Below are 17,311 nucleotides of genomic sequence, written 5' to 3'. Positions count from 1 at the left end.
AATACGGAACCCACACGTACCCTAAACTTTCGATCCGTTAAAAAGGAATCAATAAAAAGGGGCAGGCGACCGCGTAGGCCCCACCTGTGCATAGTGCGGAGGATACCTCCTCTCCAACAGGTGTCATAAGCCTTCTCCAAGTCGAAGAACACGGCTACCGTTTGGCGCCTTCGCAAAAAGTTGTTCATGATGAATGTCGACAAGGTCACAAGGTGGTCAACAGCGGAGCGGCAGCGACGAAAGCCGCATTGGACATTAGTAAGTAGCCGTCGAGATTCAAGAATCCAGACTAACCGAGCATTAACCATGCACTCCATCACCTTACAGACACAGCTTGTAAGAGAAATGGGGCGGTAACTAGAAGGAAGGTGTCTATCCTTCCCAGGTTTGGGTATAGGAACAACAACGGCGTCACGCCAACGCATGGGGACTTGACCTTCGGTCCAGACGCGATTGTAGGTACGAAGAAGGAAGCTTTTGCCCGCTGGAGAAAGGTGTGCCAGCATCTGAACGTGAATGGCATCTGGCGCCGGAGCAGAGGACCGGGACAGTGCAAGCGCACGTTCGAGTTCCCGCATAGTAAAGGGGGCATTATAAGTTTCCAGATTCAGCGAGTGGAAGGAAGGTCGCCGAGCCTCTTCTGCCTCTTTCCGGGGAAGGAAGGCAGGATGGTAATGGGCGGAGCTTGAAACCTCCGCGAAAAAGCGGCCAAAGGCGTTGGAGACAGCCACAGGATCAACAAGGACCGCATTACCTGAGGTCAGGCCAGGTACCGAGGAGTGGGCCTTAATACCCGACAGCCGGCGCAGGCTACCCCAAACGACGGAAGATGGAGTAAAACTGTTAATGGAGCTGGTGAAAGAGGCCCAACAAGCTTTTTTGCTGTCATGATGACTCTACGGCATTGCGCTCGGAGTCGTTTGTATTCAATACAATTCGCCAACGTAGGATGGCGGCGAAAGGTGCGTAAAGCACGTCGTCGAGCACAGCTAGCGTCCCTACAAGCCTCGTTCCACCAGGGGACGGAAACGCGACGTGAAGAAGAAGTAGTACGAGGAATGGAACGTTCGGCAGCATTGATGATAACAGCCGTGAGGTATTCGACCTGACTGTCACAAATGGGAAAATCGTGGTCCGGAAAGGTCGCCAGGGATGAGTAAAGTCCCCAGTCAGCTTTCAGTATGTTCCAGCTCGAAGGACGTGGGGATGGGGTGTGGTGCAGGAGACTAACGACACAGGGGAAGTGGTCGCTCGAATAGGTGTCAGAAAGGACATACCACTCGAACCGACGGGCAAGAGTGGTAGAACAATCGAGAGGTCCAAGTGGGAGTAGGTATGAGTAGAGTCCGAGAGGAAAGTCGGGGCGCCGGTATTGAGGCAGACAAGATTGAGATGGTTGAAGACATCTGCCAAGAGTGAGCCTCTTTGACAGGATGCAGGAGAGCCCCAAAGGGGATGATGGGCATTGAAGTCGCCAAACAATAAAAACGGCGGGGGAAGCTGAACGATCAGGTGCATCATGTCAGCCCGACTAACAGCAGACGATGGGGGAGTGTAGATGGTACAAACTGAAAAAGTAAAAGCAGAAAGAGTAATGCGGACAGCTATTGCTTGGAGTGGGGTGGTCAACGGGATGGGATGGTAATAGACATCGTCCCGAACGAGCAACATGACCCCACCATGAGCTGAGATACCGTCCACAGGGGTGAGGTCATACCGCTGCGAGGTATAGTGCGTAAAGGCAATACGGTCAGTCGGGCGCAACTTGGTTTCCTGGAGTCCAAGGACGAGCGGACAGTGCAGGCGGAGGAGCAGTTGTAATTCCTCCCGATGAGATCGAATACCTCTTATGTTCCAATGAAACAACGCCATCGCTAGTCAAAAAGTTGGGGGAACGAGACGGGGGAAGAGCTGGTCACCTCGACGGCCGCGGAGGGCCAGGTTGCGAGGGAACAACGCTACAACCGACGGGAGGCGGATCCGGGTCCATCGACTCGTCGCCAGCTGCGGCCGCTGTCCCTGGTTGTGTAGGAGGGGCAGCATCATTTGCCGACGATAGGCCAGCTGAGCGCCTGGCAGCAGAGTGTCCCAGCGAAACTGAGGACGGCCGGGAGCAGCGACTCACGGATGGAGCGTCAGACGAAACGCGCCGGGGTGGAGAGGGGGATTGAGACTTCTTCTTGGAGGCCTTCTTGGAAGGCCAAGGAGGCACAGGGATGGTGGGCTGGACCCGAAGAAGGTCCTCACGCGCGGGGTCCGTTTTGGAACGCCGGACCTCGGAAGCTGGGGTCCGGAACGTTTCCCCGATGGACGCCTGAGAAGAGGATCACTTCTCAGGTGGCGTGGGGGGAGAAGGAGGAGGAAGGGTGGCCCCTGGGGCAGAGGGGGTGGGGGCCACGGGGGAGGAGGATTTGGAAGGGAGGGATTTGGGAGGCGGAGGCAGAGCCCCCTGATGGGCGGAGGAGGCGGAGGGGGGACAGGATAGGGGTGAGGATACCGCCGAAGGAGTGGACACAACTGAGGCAAACGAAGTGGTCAATGGCACGGGATGGAGGCGGTCATACTTCTTCCTGGCCTCAGAATAAGAGAGCCGATCCAAAGTTTTGATTTCTTGTATCTTCTTCTCCTTCTGATATGCGGGGCAGTCTGAGGATCTAGGCGAGTGGACGCCAGGACAGGAGGTGGTGGGGTGCATGTATGTTCCTCACGAAGAGAACGTCCACAATCGCCACAAAGGGGCTCAGCCTCACACCGTGACGACATGTGCCCAAAGCGCAAACACCTAAAACAGCGCATAGGAGGCGGGACGTAGGGTCGCACGTCACACCGGTAGCACATCACCTTTACCTTCTCCGGGAGAACGTCCCCCTCGAAGGCGAGGATAAAGGCCCCGGTGTCGATGCGACGGTCTTTGGGGCCGCGCTGGACTCGCCGGACGAAATGCACGCCTCGGCGCTCCAGGTTGGCCCTGAGCTCCTCATCAGATTGTAGCAGTAGGTCACGTTAAAAAATAACCCCCTGCGTCCTATTTAGTGCCAGATGTGGGACAATGGAGACTGGGATGTCCCCTAGGCGGTCGCACGCCTGGAGCGCCGCCGACTGTGTGGCGGAGGTGGTCTTGATAAGAACGGACCCTGAACGCATCTTGCTGAGAGCCTCGATTTCCCCGAATATGTCCTCAATGTGCTGAACAAAGAACATGGGCTTGGAGGTGGCGAATGTCCCCCCATCGGTTTGAGAACAGACCAAATAGCGGGGGAAGTACTTCGCCCCAAGCCGGCGGGCCTGTCCCTCCTCCCATGGAGTGGCCAAGGGGGAAAGGGCAGGAGAACCAGAACTAGAAACGGTACCTTTTCTTTTGAAAGACTCGGCCGCAGAGCGACCTGATACGTGGTGACGTTTCATCTGCGAAACGTCCGCCCCGATACCACCCACTCCGACCAGGGGCTCTCCCCACGGGCGCCACCCAGCCGCAGCAAGGGCCACCTGGCAGGATGACCATTGCTGGGAGTCCTGATGCCCCAAGGAGACGGGCATCTACTCCTTGGCCAACGTGGGGAGGGTGCAGCTCAGGTATCGGCAGTACGATCCCTGTGTTGTCAGGGGGCTACAACCTAGAGGGTACATGACGACCCCACCACAACGGGCTGGCTACCGTGCTGGATTTCTGGTGCCATGGAAAGTCCATCATGATCGCTGGTGCAGATGGAGATGCACTATGGGCGTAACTCGGACAACCCATCAGGCGTTTAGGCCCAATTTGAGGAATAGTGGGTATGGTTACAACGCCGGTGCAATGCTGAGTGCCAAGGTCTTAGTGCACTTAGGACCAGTGGTACACAACATAAGGTGTCCTTCCCCAAAAGGCTCGTACTTCTGTAGAATTTTGAAAAATGGAGGTCAAACCCCAAGGGGGACCATCACATGGAAGGCCGAAACGGTTGAAACTCCTTTTAGTCGCCTTGTACGACAGGCAGGAATACCTCGGGCCTATTCTTACCCCGGACCGCAGGAGGAGCCACAGGATGTAGGCGCTCAAATTTCCTCTTGGCCTCAGTGTACATCAGTCGGTCCAGGGTCTTGTATTCCATGATTTTCCTTTCTCGCTCCAAAATCCTGCAGTCTGGTGAGCAAGGGGAATGATGCTCTCCACAGTTGACATAGATGGGAGGCGGGACACATGGAGCATGGGGATGGTATGGACGTCCACAATCTCGACAGGTGACGCTGGAAGTACAGCAGGAAGACATATGGCCAAACTTCCAGCACGTAAAGCACCGCATTGAGGGGGGAGGGGGGGGGGATATATGGCTTGACATTACAGCGGTAGACCATCACCTTGATGGTAATGGAAACATCCCCCAGCTTTTCACAAGCGAGTAATGCCTGTGACTGTTCAGTGCCTCCACATTAGTTACATGATCCACCCATCTAGTCATCAGCATTCTTCTGTAGCGCCGCATTTCAAAAGCTTTTAGTCTCGACTTGTCTGAACTGTTTATCGTTCCCGCTTCGCTTCCATACAAGGCTACATTTCATACCAATAACTTCAGAAAAAGTCTTCCTAACACTTAAATTTTATTCGATGTTAACAAATTTTTCTTCTTCAGAAATGCTTTTCCTGCCATTGCCAGCCTACATTTTATATCCTCATTACTTTGGTTACTAACAGTTATTGTGCTGCCCAAATAACAAAACTCGTCAACTTGGTTGTCTCATTTCCTAGTCTAATTGTCTGATTTAATTCGATTTCATTCCACTACCTCGCTTTACTTTCTTGGTGTTTATCTTATATTCTCCTTTCAGGCCAGTGTCTATTCCATTTAACAGTATACTTCCGTCCGGCCCCGGTAGCTGAGTGGTGCCGGCACGGTAGCTCAGCGTGTCCGGTCAGAGAGGCAGTTGGCCTCTGTAATAAAAAACTGAGTGGAAGTATCAATAAACGAACTTTAACGGATGTCATGTGACGTCCGCAACGACCAAACTCCGACGATCAACAACGAACAAAAATGCAAAAATGGTCAGCGCGACAGAATGTCAATCTTAAGGGCCCGGGTTCGATTGCTGGCTGGGTCGGAGATTTTCTCCGCTCAGGGACTGGGTGTTGTGTTGCCCTAATCATCATCATTTCATCCCCATCGACGCGCAAGTCGCCGAAGTGACGTCAAATCGAAAGACTTGCACTCGGCGACGGCCTACTAGACTGTAGGCCCTAGCCACACGACGTTTTTTGACTGTACTCCCAACTTCAATATCTCTTACAGAATTACAATGTCATCGGCAAACCTAAAAGTTAATATTTACTCTGCCTAAACTTCAGTTTCTTCTCCAAATTTTCTTTGGTTTGCTTGCTCAACGTACGGACTGAACAACATAGGAGATACGCTACATGCCTGTCTCCCTTTCATGCCCCTCGAGTCTGTTACTCATTACTTTGTGTTATATGCCACGTTTTATTAAGAAGAACGTGTCAGCAATATCAACCACTGCGCTGAAGAATACATCATTATCGCTCAAGACTAACTACAGAGAGTTATTCGGAGTCCTTTACGTGACCGCGTGCGGAGGCAATACGTTTCTGTAATGACTGCTCAATTTCCTACCCAGTACGCCCGCGACTGATTTTCAAGTCGATCGTTGCAATTTGGAAACAAACGCAAACGGCACAAGGTGTCCAGACGAATAACAAATTTTGTACGACACAAAAACCTGATCGCCAATGAATGTAAGTTGATTAAATTCACTCGGTAACTTACGCGAACACCCGCCTTGGTAGCTGCACACTCAGCGCGGCGGATTGCTAACCGAAGGGATCGGGTTCGGTGCCCGGCCGGCTCGGAGATTTTCTCCGCTCGGGTGATGTGTTGTCCTTACTGTCGTATCGTCATAAATGACATTATACTATTGAGATGACTGTATGGGCATGTCCAGAAAGTCAACAAATTAAAACTTATACTAGGAAATTCCGGAAGCTTTCCAAAGACTTACCTAGAACACAAAAAATGCAGGTCCCATTACTAATAAAGCACAAAACATTTCCTGCAGCAAATACTGTACGTGTGACCTGCCCATGCTACATGGTATAGATAAACAGACAAAAAAATCCTGCGTCTTTTGGTTTCGGCTGAAGATTTGTATTTTCCTCATTAAAAATTCGACCTACTGTGTTCGTGTAGCTCACTAAAATAAATATGAGACAGACGGTAGTAAGGTTAATGCTACTCGACGCGTCCTCCTCCGGAAGTGTAGCACTGACGTTAATCAGTATGTTACTTGTAGTTGTAGTCGGAATCAAGGGAATTGGCTCGATTCTACGTGCAGGATTGAACAGCAATATTCTGATCGAGGATCATTCCGAAGGCGCAACACAGAAGTGGGTAGCGACACACAGTATACTATTTGGCTGGTCACAGATAAGGAATTGTGAATGCAGTAAGCCTGGTAGAAACGGCTTATCTTGTCCGTGAATCTTACATGAAAAATCTGTCATCAGAAGGAGTCACAACATTACGTTTCACCATGGACGGTGTGCTGTTCATCGAGATATGATCCTTACTAACTCGGCTGGCTCTTAAACTGTAGTCATTGTGACAGCCTAGGGGACTCATGACCTTAGATGTTAAGTCCCATAGTGCTCAGAGCCATTTGAACCATTTTTTTGTGACAGCCTCAAGCACAGGTTTACTTAACTGGCCATCGGAATCGTGGATGAGAAACAGTGGTCGGGCACTGAATGCTTAAATAAAGGTTGTGGTGAGCTTAATTTTGTTATACCCGATGATCTTGAGGTGAACATAACCGCGTTAGGTTAGCTGATTAAAATGAGTTATGCACGAAGCCTGTGACTAACTGCCAGAGAAGATTTTGTCCTGACATCTTACAGTTCTTATTTTCAGTAGTTGTAATGTTAATTTTCGATTGAATTTTGCAAATAAGCTATGAATGTACCGACTGAAACATTACAAAAGAAATTATATAGCGAAAGTAGTGTAATTTTATTTAAAATAGGTAGAAGAAAGTGTTTAAAAACAAACTGAATTTTTTTGCTTATGTAACAATATATGACTGAGAGCCTCTGAAAAATTACATTTCAATGTAACCGACATCAACGAGATGAATGGAACTATCGTCTGAACTAGAGGAAGCACCACCTCCGAGTCTGCGTATCTATTAATATTTCAAAGGCAGTGTTGGGAGACAGATGGAATAACTTTTTCGTTCTCAACGAAATATTTCGCCGACGGCCATCTGTAAAGAGAATAGTGTAACTGATCTGTGATTCTACGTAATAGAAAAAGAGGAATATTACTTTAAAATATCAGCTCTTGTGAAAAATATTCTGTAATTGTGAATGCGAGGAAAAAACCAATACAGAGTGAAACTTGAGCTTTTGTCGGCGCATCGAATGTTCAGATACCTAACGGGAATGCAGTCGGGTAGCGTGCTCCACGGCCGAGCACATTTCCCGACTGCATTCCTCTAAATTATTTAAATCCAGTACAATTTTTGTTATTTAAAGCAGAAGAGTAACGAAACTGAAAATTTTATGCTCATATTTCTACACGAAGGACAGATAACTTCGACACGGTATATATTTGGCTATTGGGAACGAGTAACAGTTGTTTCCAACGCATTGCAAATTATTGATTGGACATAGGACGATTAGCTGGATATTGCAGTTGGACAGAACTTAGATAAAGTAGACGTAATATTTAATCAAATTTTTCAGTACTGAAACTGTGACGCTAACCTGATTTAACTAGAATATAAAATTGTTTTAATTATTGTGGACTAAGTCCTGTAGCGAACAGACAACAGCCGTATTACAGAATCACAGTTTGGACAGATTATTTCATCTGGAATACTAAAGTAGGATTTTTGAAGTGCATGCTTAAAAATACAGTCTGTGTAAAAAGTATCGGGAGCAATTGTTTTGACGGCGTGACTGTACGCGATGAAGGTGACACCCCCGCAAACATGGAGCACGCGCGGTGCCGCACGCTCGGTGGTGGGGGCTGTGACCTTCAATTCTCGCCAAGAGGCAGTCGCTCGCGAGCGTCCGTCCATGCGAGACCGTGTATTTTGTGGAACCCCGTCGAGTGACTCGATGTAAGCGAAAATTGGATAGTTGTACAAGAGTTTGAGTCCCACCCCTCCCTAATATGTTGTGCAATCTGAGAAAATTAAAAGCATAACACTAATTATAACCTTTTTCTCGTGTCCAGAGAACAAAGTTATGTAATTACGAACGAAGGCGTCTAGACAAAGTGCACCTCACGCAATTCCAAAACGCTTCCGTGTCATTACATGCTTATGCTTTGCTCGTCCAGACTTCACTAGTGAACTGCAAATAAATAAATTATTCGAGGAAGGTTTTTATGTACCACCTCCGCATCAGAGAACACGCGTACGATTAGATTCAAGGGTAGGAAGGACATAAAAGCGTAAGCCTTATAAAAATAAAAAAGTAACTTTAATGTGAAACAGAAAGAAACGATAACCAAAATAAAGGCTGACTGTTCGAAAGTGCACAAGCGCGAATTAAAATCTGCTACTGGGTCGTATTAAGTAACATGTTGCTGTAAAATACTTCGATCCGTCTTGGTATTCCGTGGGTAAAGTGAACGAGACGTTACTGCTAAGCCTGTCCCACTCTCGACGGCGGCCTTGCTGAGGTTATCCGATGAGTTAGGAGACTTACTGCAACTTTCAACAAGTCCCAATCGTGCTTGGTCGAGTTCGTGACAACAGATGCTTCAGGCCATTTCTTCCAGTTGATCCTGAAGGAGTGTATGCACAGTGTGCTTGTGCATTAGTGTCTAGAAAGATGAAACCCATCACCGAAACGGGGACTGTAGAGCTGGACGATAGACAGGAGAATCACGTGACGTTACTGTATTGACCTCAAATTGCTCTCTACAGGTGTGAGAGACGTCCAGCATCCGTAAGGGATACTGGCCCAAAACGTCACCGATCCAAGTGCCTGCTGAAATCGTGGGACCGCATGTTTGTGACGTGCATTGGTACGCTCTTCTACGGTGATCATCAGATGTCAGACAAATCCTACACTCGCCGCTGAAGACAAGCCAACTGGTGTTCCCTTTCTTGCATCCTTTGAGCTCCATAATGCTGGATTACAATATTGCAGTACATATGTTGTTCAGAAGAACGCTGTACTGTTCCTTCGGACATGTATGCACATCCAAAGGAACGGGCACGACGGGGACTATAGCTGTTACGAAATACATGGAACCTATTCGTAGTTGCAAATATGGGAAACCACCTATGTATAATAGAACGACGACAGTGAAACTTTGTGCTGGACCGGCACACGAATTCGAATTTCCTGCTTATCGCGAGCTGTCGACTTACAAATAGGCTATCCGAGCCTCACGGCCAGGCCAAAACTTCCACATGTCGTCAACCATGAGTGTGCAACCTGCGCGCACACACGCACACACATTCGTTATGAGTATTACCCTACATTTTAATTGAAAGTCGCTGGCCCGTCGTTGGCTGATAAATACGATACTGCACTGCTTGTGTGTTGTTCGGTTTGGCACGAATTTTCACTGTCGTCATTCCATTATACGGCTCATGGTTGTCCATATTCACAACTGCGAATACACGCCATGTATAATGCTGTTGTTCGTAATGGATTCCTAGAGGCCGAAACGATCGTGTAGAGACGGGCACATAGAGGCTGAAAGGACAGAAGGCATAGACACGTGAAATGTAAACACCGCTCAAGGGTTAGGCCTTAGGCCTGTTCCAACTGGCCGACTGGCGTTAAATGGTGGTACGAGGAACCATCAGAATGTGCCAATCTCTCCAGCTGTAACTACTAGTAGATGAATACTGATGACACCGATGCTTCTTTATTCGAGCAATTCCTTATTTGACGACATTAGGCAGAGTTGGCTCCGTTCTAGACCTCCCTACCTCAGGAAAAAAACCGGGGTAACCGGGAATAAGATGCGCGTCCTGCCACGGCGAAGGCAGCGACCTTCAACATTCGGCTGTAGAGGTGGTTTTGGGTTATCTACGAGCCACAATCTGTAGGTAGCAATCATCAACTGGTGTTTTTTCCGTAGGCATTTGAGATGCAAAACTTCAAAGTTGTATGACTCATAACTGCTGTCGAATGTTCTAATGAAGCCACTGCGGTGTACGCCAATTAGGGGGCAGCTTCTTCTTTCTGCCGTAAATCAGTAATGTGGGCGCGATCTAAGCTAGAATGACCCTCCGAGGCATGTCGACAGACTGAGCAGCGTACACAGGGCGTGTTTACGCCTGGAGAGACAGCGCTCCACTGAACCGCCCTGAGAATACAGATTTATTTTTAACTCCATTACGCACGAGGCTGCACGTAGAAATTTCCTGTGCCCAAAGGAATATTGAGAAAGAGCCACAGCTATTTCGTCAGAGAAGAAGGCGTATCTGGTGGCCGGTGACTAGTCCCTCCAGGATAACGCTGAAAGTGATCCAACTTATGACAGAGAAAGGGCAAATACAAAAGCTATTAGTATTTTCAACACTTAAAAATTTAAAGAGATACGAAAACATGACAACACACAAAAAAAGTGTAAAATCTACGCAGATTCCATCCCTATAAACTATACATCGTACTTAAATTGTGTCTTTACAGTACTTTTTCACAACTGCATCATTCTAAAAATAGTCATTTGCGCTGTACACGTCTTACTGAAAGAGAAAAAAATGGTGTGAAAAATACGAAAGCGGTATAACAGTGTAGATATATTTTGAACAAATAAAGTCTCTCATGACCGTCGGAAAAGAACAGAATCGATGATTTAGATATAAAATCTTTATATATAAAAGCTTTGGATATAAAAGTTTGATGTGCGGTTGAGGACAAGATTACTGGAGAAGGAGCACGATGTCGAATTGAGTTATGAAGGGGACGGAAAGCGGCCGTGTCCTTTCAAAGGCATATAGGAATACCACGGTAACCCAAGTTTGGATTACTAAACTGTCAGCCTCCCAATGCAAGTCCAGTGTGCTTACGACTACTCTACCTCGTAGCTGGACATTTCCAATGATATATAAAACAGATTTACGTTTTCTGGAACTGTATGGGGTGTATTTGATTATTTCACGCGGTAGTCCTTAACGACCACAGCGAGATGCAGTGCCCAACAACTTTCGTGTTGCCCCGAGATGCCAGACACGGTGGATAATCATAGACGGTCTACCTCCTTAGAAAGCCTTATGGAACCACATTGTTGAGAGGCGTTTAATCGCACAGACTTTGCTAGAAAGCGATCTTGGTGTGATGTAAGCAGCGAAAAAAAGCATGTGACAAATGTGTTTTGAAACTACGACCTATGATTTTGCTACTGTGTCCGTAATTACTTAATTGATCAAACAACACGAACTCAGAACAAGTTGCTAAAGATGACATTTCGTGAACACTGAGGAGTACCATTGGAGACATTATGGTCCTCTATCTTTCTGTGAGCACGTCAGAAAGGTGCAGATTCCTCACCGAGGCGTAGAGTAGAAAACCGGTGCGTTACCAATCTGAGACTGAAAGCTCCTGGATGGGACCGCGTTACATGCTATAGTTAACTGGATGGGCGTGGTACACATTCAGCTCAGAATCATTATCCCAAACGGAATTATGTGCACGCAGTATGAAATAGATAGACCAATTCTACAGTGTTTAATTATTTACAGTATGATTTGCGCCTGCAGCGTAAGGACGCACAGCCAGTAATAACTCAAACAACAGTGGTATTACAGGTTTAAAAATAAGACTGATTACATTTCGTATCACACGGATAACACATCTGAGGTTAATCAACGGAACTGCATTAGGTTTATCAGAATTTTTCTTAAACATTACACGATATTCAGATATTCTGTCTCTCCATTCGTCCTCATAAGCAAATCGGTTGTCGGAATTGAGACTGTTTTATTCCATCTACTCTGCGCGAAAGCAAGTTTACTCCAGTTGTTACAGTGATTAAACTATATTTCCTCTGCTGAAGCTGGAGCGTCACGAGAGGTTTTTTCTTGACGTCAAAATTTATAAGAAAAGCAAAACTGAATTTGTCGTTTGTTTTAATGCGTGAAGGAATGGCTGAATTTTTTTCTGAGGAACTTCACAGGTGGAGGCAATGCAGGACATTTACTTACTGACATGCCGTGCACAACGAATAGAGCATTCACCCGTAACGTACATGTTAACCACTGACGTGACACCTCCGTTAAAGGTCAGTCCGGAGAGCCTCAAATACCACTGCGGCTGCAGTTCTCACTGTGTGCGTGGGCGCTAAGTGCTATCCACGCGCTAGGCTCGCTGCCAGGCCACTGCCACCATCTAGACTGGCATGTATTCCCTAAAACGCGTCCCACTAAAGCAATAAAACCCCCCTATTTCTGTAACTGAATGTATCTAATTGGTACATTTTGTCCTATTGAAGAATGTTAGTACCGTATGAACTTAATTATACACCCAGGTATTTCGATTAATTAGCTATTAAATGAATTTTTTAGTAAGTAATTCAGTCAGCGTACAATGAAGCTACACTATTCAGTCACGCTATTGTGACTACTTGTCAAAGTCTGAATAACCACCTTATACAGCGCGGATCACTGCGAAACGTGCAGGAGGAGTGTTAGTGAGGTCCTGGAAGGTACCAGCAGGGATGTGGAGCCATGCCAACTTGAGTGCTGCAGTCAGCTGCGCTAGATATCTCGGTGGCGCGAACAGCCCTGTCGAGGTAGCCCAGAGATTTTGGATTGTGTTTAAATCCGGCGAGTTTGGTGGCTACGGGAGTACAGTAAACTCATCCTGGTGCTCACATACAGCTGTGCACTAGCTGTGTGACACGTTGCATTGTCCTGCTGGTAAATGCCATTGAGCAGACAAAAAACGAATTGAATGTAGGGGTGTGCCTTCCAGAATGACGAGATAACCCAAGAAACGCCATGGAAACATTCCCAGATCATAACGCCCCCTTCTCCGGCCTCGACCCTTCTGAAGGTTGATGCAGGATGTTTCCTTTCAGACGTTTCACGCTATACACCCCAACGGCCATCTGCCAACTGAAAAGGCCACCTATTGTGATTCAGCACGTCCAGCTGCGGCATTGGGGTGCAAATCCCAGCCTCGGTCGCCCACCAACAGCAGTCAGCACGGGTCCACGAAACAGGCGCCTGCTGCGGTCGCCCATACGCTGCACTGTTCGCTGAGCGGTGGTTGAGGAGACACTGTTGGTTGCCCCTCGATTCACCTGGATGGTCACATGCTCAACAGCTGCACGATTATCCGTCCGCACATTTCTCCGCAGCCACCGTTCGCTCCTGTCATCTATGGCCCACGGAGCACCACAGATGCATCAGCGCCGGTATTCGATAGCGCCATTTTTCCATGCTGTTGTGTACGTACACTCCTGGAAATTGAAATAAGAACACTGTGAATTCATTGTCCCAGGAAGGGGAAACTTTATTGACACATTCCTGGGGTCAGATACATCACATGATCACACTGACAGAACCACAGGCACATAGACACAGGCAACAGAGCATGCACAATGTCGGCACTAGTACAGTGTATATCCACCTTTCGCAGCAATGCAGGCTGCTATTCTCCCGTGGAGACGATCGTAGAGATGCTGGATGTAGTCCTGTGGAAAGGCTTGCCATGCCATTTCCACCTGGCGCCTCAGTTGGACCAGCGTTCGTGCTGGACGTGCAGACCGCGTGAGACGACGCTTCATCCAGTCCCAAACATGCTCAATGGGGGACAGATCCGGAGATCTTGCTGGCCAGGGTAGTTGACTTACACCTTCTAGAGCACGTTGTGTGGCACGTGATACATGCGGACGTGCATTGTCCTGTTGGAACAGCAAGTTCCCTTGCCGGTCTAGGAATGGTAGAACGATGGGTTCGATGACGGTTTGGATGTACCGTGCACTATTCAGTGTCCCCTCGACGATCACCAGTGGTGTAGGAGATCGCTCCCCACACCATGATGCCGGGTGTTGGCCCTGTGTGCCTCGGTCGTATGCAGTCCTGATTGTGGCGCTCACCTGCACGGCGCCAAACACGCATACGACCATCATTGGCACCAAGGCAGAAGCGACTCTCATCGCTGAAGACGACACGTCTCCATTCGTCCCTCCATTCACGCCTGTCGCGACACCACTGGAGGCGGGTTGCACGATGTTGGGGCGTGAGCGGAAGACGGCCTAACGGTGTGCGGGACCGTAGCCCAGCTTCATGGAGACGGTTGCGAATGGTCCTCGCCGATACCCCAGGAGCAACAGTGTCCCTAATTTGCTGGGAAGTGGCGGTGCGGTCCCCTACGGCACTGCGTAGGATCCTACGGTCTTGGCGTGCATCCGTGCGTCGCTGCCGTCCGGTCCCAGGTCGACGGGCACGTGCACCTTCCGCCGACCACTGGCGGCAACATCGATGTACTGTGGAGACCTCACGCCCCACGTGTTGAGCAATTCGGCGGTACGTCCACCCGGCCTCCCGCATGCCCACTATAAGCCCTCGCTCAAAGTCCGTCAACTGCACATACGGTTCACGTCCACGCTGTCGCGGCATGCTACCAGTGTTAAAGACTGCGATGGAGCTCCGTATGCCACGGCAAACTGGCTGACACTGACGGCGGCGGTGCACAAATGCTGCGCAGCTAGCGCCATTCGACGGCCAACACCGCGGTTCCTGGTGTGTCCGCTGTGCCGTGCGTGTGATCATTGCTTGTACGGCCCTCTCGCAGTGTCCGGAGCAAGTATGGTGGGTCTGACACACCGGTTCTTTTTTCCATTTCCAGGAGTGTAGAAATTCTGTCCAGGTCATTCTGCATCGTCGTATAGTCACTCAACGACGGCAGTTTCCTGTACACTACAGCATCATCAGTAAACAGCCGCATACCGCTGTTCGTCAGACGAGTTACGTACACAGATAATAAGGACGGCCCTAACACACTTTCCTGGGACGCTTCTAGACGTACCTTCGTCTCTCTTGAGTCAAAAAGTCTTAGGCTCACTCACACATCTGAGAACCTATTCCGTATTCAACGACCTTCGTTAACTGTCTACAATCAAGCAATATGGAATCTGTCTGTTGTCTTCATCCGTGGTACGCAGGATATCGTGTTCGGAAAGGGTAAGCTGAGTTTCGCACGAGCCATGCTTTCTAAATTCGTGCTGACTTGTGGACAGAAACGACATTTATTACAGAGTGGTAATCGAGACTACCAGGTGCAGAAGTATGAAACCGGAATTTGGGGCGGCCGCTGGGATCGAGTGGTTCTACGCGCTTCAGTTTGGAACCGCGCTACTGCAACGGTCGCAGATTCGAATCCTGCCTCGGGCATGGTTGTGTGTGACGTCCTTATGTTAGTTAGGTTTAAGTAGTTCTAAGTTCTAGCGGACTGATGACCTCAGCTGTTAAGTCTGTAAGTGCTTAGAGCCATTTGAACTATTTTGAACCGGAATTTGGTTACAATAATTACACGTCTATTGTTTGAAACTGATAAACAATATTTTATTCAATTTAATCTGCATTGCTGTTTATACATTTCTCCCACCTCTCTGGCAGACGTTGAATGCCACGCCAAAGAAACGGTTCGTCTTTTGAAGCGAACAATCAGCGAGCCATTTTCGCAAATTTTCTTACAAATTGAAGCGTTGTTCAGCGAGAGGGTGTCCCAGTGATGCAAATACATAGTAATCAGACTGAGCCAATTCTGGAGAATAAGCCGCATGCCCTAGTATTTCCCTACTGAAGGCCTCCATCGTTTTCCTGACTGTTTTGCTGTGTGTGATGGGGCGTTATCATGGAGCAATATGACTGTTGCGTTTTTCCATATTACAGTCGTTGTTCAGGTAATGTTCGATTTAAATCTATCATTTGCTGGTGGTACCGATCACTGTTAATGGTTTCACCAGGTTTTAGCTGCTATTGATAGATCCAACAAACACGGAGCATTGTCTTATTTCCAAAGCCATTTGGTCTTAAAGTGGGTATCGATGGTTTGCTTGCATTCACCCATCATTTACGACGCTTAGGATTCTCGAAATATATCCTTTTTCATCACCTATCACTATTCTATGGACAAACGACTTGCTTTTGAACCTGGAGAGCAGCTTGCTGTCTTTCATTCAGTTCACGCGCAACCCATTTTCCCACTTTCTGCACCTTTCCCATAGCTTTCAACCGAGGAGAAACGGCTTTCTGCGACACATTCAATTGTTCTGCGAGTTCCTGTTGAGTCCGAGTATCATCTTCATCCGATAAGGCCTGCAATTTGTTGCCTTCGAACTTTTTCGATGGTTTCCCGTGCTCGCCGTTTCTCACGTCAGAATCACCACTCTTGCATTTTTTGAACCACTCCAAACACTGTTTTCCCAAGAGCTGGAAATGGAAATTTGTGGTAAGTTTCTATGGGACCAAACTGCAGAGGTCATCGGTCCCTAGTCTTACACACTATCTAATCCAACTTAAACTAACTTACGCTAAGGACAACACTCACCCATTCCCGAGGAAGGACTCGAACCTCCGACGGGAGGAGTCCCGCGAACTGTGGCAAGGTGCCCAAGACCGCACGGCTATCCCGCGCGGCCCGAGAGCATGTTCGACGAAAGCTTCCACAAACATTCGACGCGATTCTGCAGCAGTTTTTTTTTTCAAACGATAACAGAAAACCAATGCTGTCCGCAAATCGTAGTTTGTAGGCACAAAACTCGACATGTTTACGTGTTTGGAACAGATACCGAAGTACGGAACTTGGGTTACTGTGTGTTGACATTCATCGTCAGCCGTTACAGGATGCAGTGGCGCTGCAGACGCGGTCTCACGGGCCCTACAGTGACGGCCAGTACCATGTATAGGGGAATTCCGGTTTCATACTTCATACCAGCTATGACGGAGGTAATGTTTCGATTAGTTTTAATGCACCTGTTAAAGCCAAGAAACAACAAATACGATTATAGTTCAGCATAGACAGCATCTCTGTCGATGGCATCCTGCGCGCTGCGCTAGAAACGGAACCTGCCACCAGCGCGCCTGCAGGAAACAGTGCTTTACTTCGCTCGACGTTCTCCATCGGGTGGCGCCAAGCATACACGCCACCAAAGGAAACTGAAGTCACACGACCTCACTGCAAGCAGCTGTTATTGGCCCCCGCAGCCTTTTAAGTAGCCGCAGTTCACACCTCCAGCTCGGCCCCATATCAGGTGAGTCTATACACTTACCAGCATTACACTGCGTCCGTCATAAGAATAAACCTGATGTAAACGTTTCACCATGTATTCTTCCGGGTTTGCTG

Source organism: Schistocerca cancellata, chromosome 4 (assembly GCF_023864275.1).
Source record: "Schistocerca cancellata isolate TAMUIC-IGC-003103 chromosome 4, iqSchCanc2.1, whole genome shotgun sequence".
In the NCBI taxonomy this organism is placed as follows: domain Eukaryota; kingdom Metazoa; phylum Arthropoda; class Insecta; order Orthoptera; family Acrididae; genus Schistocerca; species Schistocerca cancellata.
This window is presented reverse-complemented; position numbering follows the sequence as displayed.